Source organism: Clupea harengus, chromosome 6 (genome assembly GCF_900700415.2).
Source record: "Clupea harengus chromosome 6, Ch_v2.0.2, whole genome shotgun sequence".
Taxonomy (NCBI): domain Eukaryota; kingdom Metazoa; phylum Chordata; class Actinopteri; order Clupeiformes; family Clupeidae; genus Clupea; species Clupea harengus.
Genome location: NC_045157.1, coordinates 8,588,442 through 8,589,709, shown reverse-complemented (window position 1 = coordinate 8,589,709; position 1,268 = coordinate 8,588,442).

The following is a 1,268-nucleotide window of genomic DNA, read 5'->3' as shown; positions in this document are numbered from 1 at the left end:
CTAAGAAATGGAATCGTGGTCCTAACGCCTTCAGTTCAACCTCTCTATGCGTGTATCCTTCTTTTTGTACAGCAAACTGCGAATGTCGTCACCGAATGCTACAGTGACCTTTGCCACAGATATGATTCATTAACATGAAAGCAAACTACTTTTCTTTGAGAGACTGTTATCATTTCATATCATATTCAGGATTAAGTCGTCACAAATGATCTCCCTTACATCCAATTGTTTTATTTATCCTTTCATAAATCCTGCTCTAAAGCAAGGGATTGCCCCTTTACCTAAAGTTATAGCTTCCTTGATGATTTGTAAAACCATGTGTATATTAAAGCAGCAATAAAGGAGTTCTGTTCCAAAACTAACAAGCTAACTACCTAAAAGGCATGCAAAAACCTTACAAACACCACCAACAGCCCAGGTGACACTGATAGAAGCTTGCCAACACACTAACTGGTGACTTTTGTTAGTATAGCTGGCGATGTCATGCTGTAAAAGCTTTTCTTCCATTTTTGCAGGGTGCAGAACTACATAGGGCATATCCTGGATGACTAGTGGGAAAGACACAGGTGTTTATCTGTCCTTCACATGACAATATGCTATCAAAATGTATTTGAGGATGGTACCAAAACTAGTTGCCTATAAAACCATAATTCAAAAAGTATCAAATTGTTGCATAGTGTTACTTTAAGGGAATCTAATAGAGGCGGTGATCCAAGAAATTTGGGAGTCTGTGGACCTTGAGCTTATAGCCTGATTAACCAAAGGTCATCAGTTGAATGATGATTTTTTTTTTGTCAGATGATTTATCAGGCTATTTGATCACCCTGGCAGGTGAATCCGGTCAGGGCTGACTGCTGGGTGCAATGACTGAGGGGGCATTTGAGATTTGCAAGGGGGCCAAGATTTTGTAATGTTAGATTGGTCTGAGGCACAGTGAGGCCGGCACGGACGGACATCATAGGGGAGAACCGGGTCGAAAATATAACTTTTAAAATTATATTTTACAAAGAGATTGTACGACACTGAACGCCAAGATGTTGGTGACAACTTACATCTGTCCTCTGTCAGATACTACAGTTCAATTTACAGAACAAATGCAAATATAATGTAGGCCATAGGCCTATAATGTAGCCTAGGCTATCCTTAATTTGACGAACGAATGACAGTGTCCTAAAATCAGCTGGACGCTTGCCGTGATGTCATCCTTGTGTGATGAAGGAGTGCACATCAGAATTATGAATTATGATGCTTATAGTCCTATGTCTTAC